Here is a 10,830-nt window from a genome sequence, read left to right as displayed (position 1 = left end):
ACTCTAAACCACATAGTATTTTGTGCTGAAAATGTTTCATACAGCATTTTCCTCTCTTCCTCTGTATACTAAAAATTGCTTTCTTTTCAGTAGTTTAATCTAACCAAGCACAATATATAAGCATAATAAGCATAATTTAATTATGTATAGTTAAGCAGTCCAAATGTTTGCCAGTCCATTAGGGACGATACAAAGCAAATAACATACTGCAGGTAAGATTAAATATTGTTCTTGCTAACCTCTGTTGCAACCTTTTAATTTTTTATAGCTGCAATGTCAGAAAGTCTCATTGGTAATATATACTGCCCACAAACCACATCGGGCATGGAGTCTTCTGGTGTGGTCTATTTAGCATGTGCTCAAGCAGGAGTCACAGTGGATGGTTAAGTGTAGGGAGATAACTGTGGAATATTATGAAATAACAAACCACTGTGAATGAGGCTGCTTTAGCTTCTGTGGTGTTGGTAATCTAGAGTACACAATGTGTATTTATAAAACATTCTCTGGTTGCTATCGCCTTACACTTTGCAAAACAGCCATTAAAGTATCAAGCAGTTTTGGAAGCGATTTCTCTTACCTAAGCAGACTGACAAACTTCAGAAGCAAAGTGATATTTGTCTGGAGATTAGAGGAGAAATTGCTGCTTCAGGATAATACCTAGTCTCTAAAACCAAAACTGGAAACGCAAACATCATCCAGGTAAACACAGCAGTTGCTCAACAGAAGCCTCAGAGCAAAGAGAACAGATAGGCGGTAGACTACAAACACAATCTGGAGCAGAGAGACATGACCAGCCTTCTAATCACTCTTGGACCAAATGTGACTAAAACTTCTGAATTGCAAGTTCAAAGGTCTGCACATTTTGAATGCATTTTTGTCTCTTCTTAGCACTGACCTAAGTATGCACAAATCCAGTTGTACCATTTGTGTAGAGACACCCTAAGATTAAAAAAGTAGAAAGGATCAAGACAAAAGCTTTGTTACTTGGTGCAAAGGAAATAATGAGGCAGGGAAAAAGTCCTTGCATATGTATTTGGGAAGATTACACTGCAAACCAGTAATAACTCATATGAAATAAACTCTATTAACAACAACTAGTAATTGTACTTCTGGTCAGTGAAAATCAATTTTTGCTGCAATGGAAGAATTTGCTGTTTTGTTAATTTAGTCTAGCACTAAGACTTCTCAAAGGTGAAGGCTACTCAAAGATAGAAATACTGAAAGAACAGAAAAGTGAGATTTGCCCCCAGTGTTCACAGAGAAGATGAATGTATCGAATGTATTTTAATAGCTTGCTTACTAAAATGAAATGATTCCTTTAAGAATGAGAAAGATATCGGGTACAATACAATGCAATACAAAATATTCCTATTTTTAGAAATACAAAATTCAAATTGTACAATTTGAATACAAAAAATACAAAATACAAAAGATATTCTTATTTTTAAAATCAAGCCAAGAATTGTTTGCTTTTTTTACCACCACTTTACTGACTGCTATTAACAAAAGCTAATAACAATTCTAAACATAGGACTCAAAATCAGATTTCACAGTGCAAATACAGAACAGGTGAAAATAGGATTAGAAAATGGCATTGCTGTGGAGATACCAGCATGGTATTGAGAAGTGAGAGTAGTGGTGCTGCCTAATGTTAAGGATACAAGTATTGGGTCTTCAGCACACTAGTGAAGTGACACTGACATCTTTATGATCCTTCTCATAGAATCGGGATATTCTATGATTCTATGATTCCCTTCCAAATGCTTTTGTTACAGCAAACTGCAGCAAGCCTACTCCCTGCCGGCGAGAGGCTGTGAACAGCAGCAGCTCACAGCAACTGCGCAGGGATAACAGCTTCTACTTTTGCACCTTCTTTCTCATCTTACCCTTACTAAACCTCTGCCAGCTCCACTCCTTTGTTTTCTCTGTGGTAAACCACCGACTTCTCACTCCTGGGGTTTCGCCCGGCTGCCTGGTACGTGGTGAGAGCCGCAGCTTTCTGGGGTGGCCAGCCAGAAGAGGTGAGATTGTGCCCTTGTGCTCCCTGTGGGGCACCTGGAAGGCCCCATTGCCTCCCACCAACTCTGACCTTGTGCAGATTTAGCACAGTGCCAAGCAGGGGCTGAGAGCAGAGCAGCTCGGGCAGCCGCTGGCGTTACTCTCCAGGCAGTGTGTTGTGCTCTAAACTGTTCTTTTGCAATTCATTTGTTATCAAAGAAATAATTTCAAGTTAAAAGCATCTGCATTTTGTATTTTACAGAATTTGTAAGCCAAGCTCTCACGCTTCGTATCTTAACCTAGCATGGTGAGGGCAGATGTGAAATAGTTCAGTTCAGTTTTGTTCTTGAATCTTACACAAAGTTGCCAAAAACAGAGGCAGCAAGTAAAATAATTGTATCTAAGAAAAGGCTAGATGAGTTTCAGATTGTATAAGTGGATAAATATATTGATTACTGCACTAGTATCAAACATCTTCTTTAAAACTCTATTCTTGATCCCAATCATTTCTCAGGTGACTTTTTCAGAAACATCCCTCGATGCCTTTCTGGACGCTACTCCTCTAAGTCTCACAAGGATGAACAAATACAGCCTTCAAATAGATAACCTGAAAGAAGAGTTTCTTATTAATTTTCCTCACAGAGCATACAAGTTTATTTTTTTTGCTTTTGTGCAGGAGGAAAAGGTGTGTGCATTTTAACAATAACAACATATTATATAGTTAGCAAGCCGCTTTTCTCCTCTGTCTTCTCTGTGCTAGGTTATAATCCAGACAGACTACTACACTCATTGATGACACAATAACCATTAAATAGTTTTCAGCAACTAAATTTTAGTTGTATGACACAACTTACATTTTGATAGCAGTTATCATCCCACTGGTTATGTCCGGTACCATTTTTTACTGGCAACCCAGCCAAATGTCCTCTCTGTAACATAAAAGCAGATAAACGCAGACGCAGAGCTGGTTGTTCTAAAAATGAACCTAGCTGTTTTTCTTACCAGGAATTGAGAACTGTGGTATCTCCTGCAGGAAACTGGCAAAGCTTGAAAAGCCAGCATACATTTTACTTGTGCTGGTCTGGTAGCTATTTAAATTTCTTGAAGGTTTTGAAGTAAAGCAGACATGGAGAGTTAGTAAAATGCTGTGACATTGTCAGTAAAGCAGCAACCTAACAACATGAAATGGTTGTTTAAGTAATGGCTTGCCATAAGATATCATAACCTGTTTGAGATTCCATTTAGCTTAGTTTTGATATTTAATTTATGAGTACTGGATGTTCTGTTTTTTGTATATATACACACACATATCACATGCATGTACATGCACATATATACATACAAATAAAAGTTGTGATTTCTATTGATGATTAGAAAAATTCTTAAATGGGTTGATTAACCTTTTTATTTTTACTAATAAATCCTCAAAATATTTATTTGTCTTAAAAGATCTGATGTTTGTTGTAACTAAGTAGTAAAACTGACCTGTTGCATAAAAACTTAAGGTGTGATCTAAGGTATGATTTTGCTTTGAAAAATCACTGTTAAAGCAGTATGAAAAAAAAATATAATTTCTGTGTCTTTGTTCTGAGACCAAATGTGCTTTTTGTAATCATGTTGAGGTTATTTTTTGTTTTTAACCAAATTGCCATGCCCACAAACCCAACCTTGGCTCTCATAGTCAACCAGCACTATTTCTTGTTCATGCCTCACTTCCTGTAACATAAGTTCTCTCTGCCAAACACTGTCCTCATCATAATTGTGTAATCCTTTTCTTTTTTTTTAAAAAAAAAAAAAAAAAAAAAAAAAGGTGATGCCCTTGGTGATGCCTATGCAAACTGAATTGAAGTTGTGTAAGAAACAAAGTGGCTCTCTTAACTGGATAATAAACAAGTCTGCACAAGAAAATATAAACCAGTTTTTACGTTCTCTCTCTCTTTTTAGCCGAGTTGGTCTGAGTAGTTGGGTCGTTAATAAGAGTGCAAGATATTTAAGACATGAATCATCAAAAAATTTACTGGATCTCCTTTTGAATGCTACAGAAATATTGAGCAATACTGTCATGTCACTCTTCGGAATTAAATCATGCCTGGAAGCAGAACTGCTGTATATACATTTGCAGTGACATCTGCTTGCTTTTGTATTGCTTTTATACTTGTTCAGTCTAGAAACAATAGAAGACAGATTCTGAATCTTGAAACATCTGTAGTTTCTTTGTTTAAATCATTCTGACTTTTGCTCATATAATTCGAGAAGTCTCACAGAGTCGTGTATGTATTATGCATAGGTGAAGTTTAGGATGTCCCTTAACAATCATGGTTAGTTGCATGATTTTCCTAAAAAAAAATAAAAGAAAACCTTAAAAAATACAAAAAATCTTGTTTTATTATTGTTATTTTAAAAAATACTGAATACAAAGGTTTTTTAGATCAGAACTGTACAATACATATAGAAACATAGACTTACTTTTTACTCCTGGGTCATCAAGGCCACAACCCTCAGACAATACAACAAAGTACTCAGAGATAAATTTGCCACAAAATCCAAACAGCTGATGTTCAAGCTGTAAAATGGAAATGGAAACATTTTCAAATTATATATCCACTTTTCAGTTCAGACAGCTTTCTACTGTTTCAGCTAGACCAGTAGTCTTCTAGTTTCACGCTGTAACTGAACAAAGATCCACATAGTGTCATAAGAAAGACTGAAGAGCACAGGTTTATTTTATAAACCTGAGCAAAGTAAATGAGTAAATAATTAAATGAAAGCCAAATCAACTGGTTAGACCTTACAGACAAGTAAGGCAGAGTGTAAACTATATTGAATTTAAATTAATTACTATGAATTTAAATGAAGTACTATGAAAATTTCTTTCAACTTTTTACATTTTCTTTTGTCATTGTTTTCTAGTGTTTGAATTCTGCTAACATAGTATCTCTTTGATATCTTAAGATACCTAACGAACAGAAACTTACTATACAAATACAAAAAAAAAAAAAAAATAGACCTAAAATTTCAAGCTTTGGGCTTACTGCTCAAATCATAATTTGTCAAAGCTGTTTTTGCTTTAGATGTTGGGTTCTTGGGTGCACATATATCATACACAAATACTACTTAATTCCCACTCTTCCAAACCTTCTACATGTGCTGATTTTCAGTTCAGTAAGTAGAATTATTAAACCCAATCTCCGAATCTGCTAAATTTGATTGGGCTTTTTCCTCTCGGGAGTGTTGAGCATTCATTGACTGAAGTGGCAGCATCTACTCAGGACCTGAAAAAAAATGTACCAAAGGCAATGGTGACTAAGCCTACAGGAAAATACCAAGATGAGTGGCTTTCAGAAGCAATACATGTATTTGACAATCTCTTTTGAAAAAAAAAAGGGGGGGGGGGAGGGGGCAGGGGGAAGGCTGACAAATTTAAGATTTCAATTGCTGGGTTCCTCTTGCTTCTCTAATTTAACACTATTTGTATGAAGGAAGTATCAACCTTCACCTTCAAAGCATCATGACGGACATACAAAGAAGTGCACTGAAGCAGCAAGCAGCAGCACAGGCTCAATGCTAATGGAAAGGAAGCACCCCTCTCAAGCTGCCTTTCAGTTACTCCATTGGGTTGCTTTTTAAATGTGTTAAGCTGAAGGTCAGCTTTGCTGCTGGAGAACATGAGGTGAAGGCTCAGTGAAGGCTATTTTTGTTATATGGGAATCTGTGCTCTTGAGGGTTAGAAAAGAATTGTAAGGGAGTCAGTCTTTCACATAGAAAGCAAAGATAAAAGGAGTATTTTAATTATTTTTGTATTTTCCATAGAAATTAAAAATCATAGAAGGTATCTCTTAGTTATGTTAATAACTTGTTCAGCTTGGCATAGCCAGAGGGACCTCTGTAGTTAGTCAAGGTAATTTATGTTGTGGGGCATAGGGGACTTCTGATAAACACCTGTTAGATTTCCAGGTGTTATAAAATATAAATATTGAGAGAAGTCATGTTTAAGCTATACGTTCTAAGGACTTCTCTACTTAACACATAAAGGGTCAAAAAGTGACTGAAAATACAGATGAGCACATCCTAAAAGACCCACGTGTTTAGTTGCTTATGCATAATTTAGACATTGCTCATTAGTTTTTCAGGCTCACTACGACTATGTTAGAGTGAGGTTATTTCCTTTTCGTGGTTTGTGTCAACAACAAAATCAACTATGTAATCTTTTTTTTTGGTGATACAGACTGAGCTTTCCACAATGGTATCAGGCACAGGTTAATTGTTAGTATATACATGTATCAAACAAACCAAATACACTTAGGAGTATATGTATTAAGTCTATAAGGATGACAATATCTAGATCTATAGGTGTTTTTACACTGGCATAATAATGAAAAGCTTTATATGAAAATTAAATGTACTGCTAGGTAAATATTAACAAATGCAAATTTTTAAATAAGACTAATTTCTAAATTTAGTTTTCACACTATAGCTTCACTATTAAAAAAAATGTTTCTAACAAACTCTCAGCCCACAAACACTGTTAAGGTATTTTGAAATTTATATGCATCTAAATGGGATCAATCAAAATAATGCCTATCTTCTTATTTTTAAGGAGCCCATCTTTGGAAACCAGTGCTAAAATTTTTCAAGTATAAAATGGATACAGATCCATAGTGATCCTATAAATACATTCCCATCACAAAACACAGCATTCCTGTGCTTAAGTTATTTCTAAAAGACTTTACAAAGAATTTAGTGACAAAAACAAACAAAAAGCTAGGAAGTGGAGAGTTCTGTTTTCAATTGTTTGGTAAATTACAGAACCACAGAATGGCCGAGATTGGAAGGGACCTCTAAAGATCACCTAGTTCAATGCCCCTGCCGAGCAGAATCACCTAGACCACATTGCACAGGATGGCATCCAGGCAGGTTTTGAATATTTCCAGAGAAGGAGACTCCACAACCTCTCTGGGCAACCTGTGACAGTGTTCTGTCACCCTCACAGTAAAGAAGTGCCCTCTCGTATTGAGCTGGAACCTCCAGTGCTTCTGTTTGTGCCTGTTGCCTCTCATCCTGTCGCTGGGCACAACTGAAAAGAGACCAGCTCCATCCTCTTTACACCCTCCCCTCAGATACTTATACACATTAACGAGGTCTCCCCTCAGTCCAGGCTAAACGGGCTCAGTTCTCTCAGTCTGTCCTTGTTCAACAGGTGCTCCAGTCCTCTCGTCTTTGTAGCCCTCCTCCGAACTTGCTCCAGTAGCTCCATGTGCCTCTTGTATTGGGGAGCCCAGAACTGGACACAATACTCCAGGTGTGCCCTCACCAGGGCAGAGCAGAGGGGGAGGATCACCTCCCTTGACCTGCTGGCAACATTCTTCCAAACACACCCCAGGATACTATTGGCCTTCTTGGCTACAAGGGCACATTGCTGAGTCATGATCAGCCTCCTGTCCGCCAGGACTCCCAGGTCCCTCTCTGCAGAGCTGCTCTCCAGCACGTCAGCCCCCAATTAACAAATCTGCAGTGAAAACAGATTTTTTCTGCAAAAGTTTGTATTTAGTTGGAAATCCACCTTTCTGGGAAAATACTGGAATACCAAAATTTCAGGTAGCTCTACCCACAGTTACTCAACAAACAGTCTAACACCTTCCCTGCCGAGGATGCAAAGGATCTGACCAGAAGACCTCACGCAATTCTCCTGCTGGAAAGCACCAAAAAGATTTGTGGGTGCTAATTCCCATCAAAGTACATCATATGTGCATAATTCTTACTGTGCCCTACAATTTTTTGCACTATTAAGAGTAAATGAGGTTAAGTGGAAAGGCTAAAGCTCCATGGTTCTGCAGTTACTGGCACTACCAGAAACCTTCCAGTCTTTCCTACTATTTGGTAAATGTTTTAAACATACAAAAGTCTTACAGATGAAGTCTGATAAGTTTTTTATTTCTCCAATGAATTCTAGAAGATATTATTAAATAATGTCATGTTTATGTTCAGCATCCAGTCTGTACGCATTTACCTTTGTACCTATTTCAGTTATTCTCTTAAAAGTCTTAGATTATTTCCCACCACTTACATTTAAACCATATACCCCTTTATCTACTCCTTTGAATGTAACTGAAAATCAACATTACTTTGAGTAATGTTGAGTGCTTCAATGGAACTGGTACTGAATCAATAAATTAAACTAAAATTTCACAGGAGGATGAGAAATGATAAAGAGAAGGATAGAAAAGAAGACATTCAAAACTTCCTAAATAGTAAACATAACACAGGAAGATATATATTTCTGTAAATTCTCTCATCAAAGCTGCTTCAGTGACAAAATCTCTTTAAAACTCTATGCAAATTATTGCAGGAAGTTTACATTATTGAGGTAACATACAACAGACTTACAAATTCATCCCAGATACACTTTCTTAGGTGATCATTACTCTAACTAGAGCTAAGATTTTACCCACAGAATGGCTCAACAGAGGAAAACAGTTTTAGAGAGAGCTTTCCAGGGTATAGAGAGAGTACATCTGCAGGCTAAATAACATATGAGAAGCTTTACAAGGACAAGCTTTACAGTAGCCTCAATAAGATTTTGTTTAAGGTAGATTCATAAATCATTTTCTTTTTTGTAACTGCGGCCATTCCACAGCAAAAGTTTGATGTAATTTCATTTTCTGGGTTCTAATTAAAGGCCTATAATTAAAATGTAGGTAACCTGACTGTTTAACTACTCATTAATGATGCTGAACGCAGAATTGCTACTGTGACATCTTGTACCACTGCCTGCAGTAGCTGCTCTGTGTATACACTGTGCTGCGCACTGCTTTTCAGTAAAGTAAACAATTGCTCTTTCAAGCCACAAAAATGCATGTCTGCTCTCAAGGAGACATGTCTTTTGCTGCATCATTAAAGAAAAATGTGCTGCCTGTGATATCAAAAGACCAAACGTATGCAAATCCCAATGCTTCAACAGGAAAAAATGTACAAACAACTGAAAACATTTTTCCCCTTTATATAGCCATTTATTGACAGAGAGTCATCCTATGGAGACCTGGGACATCACACAATTCATAAGGTTCCACACAAAGTCTCCACTCAAGAGGGAACAAAATATTTCTACCACTAGACCAAACAAAACCACCTGAGACACTCATGAACAGTCTCTCCATAAGCCCCAAAAGTCCGTATCTGAGTCCTTCTGTAAGAATCAACATCAAGTAACTACATAGTTTTAAAGCCAGTATTTTTTTCATGTCTCTCCTGCTGATGTTCCAGGATAAACTTCTCCCTCTGCAACAGCACTTCCTTTCTACTTCATCTCTCTGCAGTGAGATCATCAGCTATTACAACAGAAATTAATACGATGTTAAAAATAAGCATGGTCTGGAGATGCTGTATGAGGAAGGAGACTAAGACACCGTAGCATTTCTCAAATAGAAAGTTATAAAATACTAAATAAACTCAAGGAAGTTGCTTTATGTCTGCTGTAGTAGATTTAATTCACTTGCACGTCCCGTTTTCTTCCCGTCATGTTCATCCACTTGAGCTTATTTTAGTAAGACATTTGACCTCTGCCAAGGGCTCTTGGGAATATTCTTGAGTCTTGCCACTAGGCTTGTCATCTGACTGCGCTTTTTCATTCTCATGCAGTGTCAAACATGCAAAATACCATCTCCAGCAGACCCCTGATCATCTTTATGTTCTCAGTTACCCCACGCTTGGTGACAGAGGTGTTAAATAAAATGCCTACAGATTTGATCCCAAATCTGTTTCACAGCAGAAACACAATTTGTGTATGAACTGAAATATATTTAATGGTACTGTTCTTTCTTTCCATGTGTTATTTCATATCCTTAGGAACTCTCGTTTGCTTGTATGTAAAATGTACTAGTATGTAAACCCAGCAGTGTGTGGGGACAAGGTTTAGACACTTTCCATAGGATTTTTGCCCACAATCATGCCTAGCACCACCCATGCAAACCTCCCAAACCCTTGCATGGCGTGTCAGGTAGGGAGGGCGGGAGCAGGACACAACGTGGTGGAGGACAAAACCAACAGGACCATTCTCCGGAGAGCCTATGAGGCCGAACCCTGCTGCTTGGCCTTCGGTCAAAAACAACCCCTAGGTAAAACCAGTAAGCCATCTGAGAAGAAAAAAGACAAAAACCCCAGCAGCAAACCCCTCTCCGCTCACCGCGAAGCCCCCATTGCGCACGCGCATCCCCCCTCCCAATCCCCACTCCCATCGCGTCGCGCCTGCGCACTCCGCCTCAGCGCCGGCCCCGTCTCCTCCTCTCTCCCTCCTCGCCGAGGCTTCGCCGGTTCGAATCCCGCTGCGGCTCCCTGCCGGCCGCCACCGCCCGGCCTCACGGGGGCGGGGAGAGGAGGGCGGCCCGCAGTCGAGCGCGGCCCATCCCTGCCCCGAGCTCTGGTTCCTGCGCTTCCCGTGACCGGGAAGAGGCGGGGAGGAGAAAGGCGAAGCGTGAAAGCCGGAGCGCAGCTGCCTGACCCGGGCCGCCAGCCGCTGCCCGCCCTGGGGCGGCTCCAGCCTCCGTCCGGCGGGCGTGCGGCGAGCCCGGGGCCTGCGGGGAGTCGCGGGGCCCTTCCCGGCGGGGCGAGGCGTGGCGAGGTAAGGCACGGCACTGGGCACGGCTCCGGGCACGGCAGGGAGGCCGCGCGGCAGCGGCCAGGGTTCGGCCGGGCGCCGTGTGCTGGCCCCGGCCCCTGCGGGGTGCCCCTCACGGAGCCTCCTGGCTGCTGGGTGCCGGGGAGGAGGAGGAGGAAGAAGAGGAAGGAGTCCCGCAATCATAGCCGGCCGCGTCCCGGTGCCGTCCCCCTTTGCAGCGC

At 39.9% G+C, this 10,830-nt stretch overlaps 1 protein-coding gene across 1 annotated transcript in view; it reads left to right on the top strand.

The window, feature by feature from the left end:
- The first annotated feature begins 10,316 nt into the window (after positions 1-10,316).
- The window catches only part of LRRFIP2 (LRR binding FLII interacting protein 2), a 55,703-nt gene continuing 55,189 nt past the window's right edge, over positions 10,317-10,830 (top strand). Inside the window, exon 1 of the mRNA XM_035317756.1 lies at positions 10,317-10,612. The gene's annotated coding sequence lies outside the window, so the exon portion shown is untranslated. The remainder of the gene's footprint in view (positions 10,613-10,830) is intronic.

Source organism: Oxyura jamaicensis, chromosome 2 (genome assembly GCF_011077185.1).
Source record: "Oxyura jamaicensis isolate SHBP4307 breed ruddy duck chromosome 2, BPBGC_Ojam_1.0, whole genome shotgun sequence".
Taxonomy (NCBI): Eukaryota; Metazoa; Chordata; class Aves; order Anseriformes; family Anatidae; genus Oxyura; species Oxyura jamaicensis.
Note: the sequence above shows the minus strand (reverse complement) of the source record. Positions and strands in the feature narration are given on the sequence as shown.